We start from the raw sequence: 381 nt of genomic DNA on the forward strand, positions 1-381 counted from the left end.
CAGGAATGATGTCCTAAATGGGTAGCATGGAAGAACATATGAGGATAACAAAGGAAAACAATTTGAAAAAAAATTGCTAGAAAGGCCATTTTGAATACAGAGAGCAGAAGGGAAAGTGGGCAATGATAAAGACTGAAATGTCTGCAGGGGGCGGAATTGTATAGAGTTTTGAAAATTAAAATGACAAACTGGTATCTGATGTGAAAGATGAGCAAAAGGGTTTACAAAACCAAGTGGCAAAAGACATTCTTGGCAGCAGCATTTTGGAGAAACAGAGGGGCAAGAAGACAAGCTGTGAGAGGGATATTGTCAAATCCATACACTATGGTTTCAGTGACAGTAGTAGTGAGGAAAGACAAGTTTTGGTCACTGAAGGGAAAG

The 381-nt window shown here is 39.4% G+C and overlaps 1 protein-coding gene across 1 annotated transcript in view; it reads right to left on the reverse strand.

The window, feature by feature from the left end:
* SEL1L2 (SEL1L2, ERAD E3 ligase adaptor subunit) overlaps window positions 1-381 on the reverse strand; it is a 63,078-nt gene that overhangs the window by 15,102 nt on the left and 47,595 nt on the right. The gene's annotated exons all lie outside the window — the stretch shown is intronic.

Source organism: Alligator sinensis, unplaced genomic scaffold, assembly GCF_000455745.1.
Source record: "Alligator sinensis unplaced genomic scaffold, ASM45574v1 scaffold1139_1, whole genome shotgun sequence".
Taxonomy (NCBI): domain Eukaryota; kingdom Metazoa; phylum Chordata; order Crocodylia; family Alligatoridae; genus Alligator; species Alligator sinensis.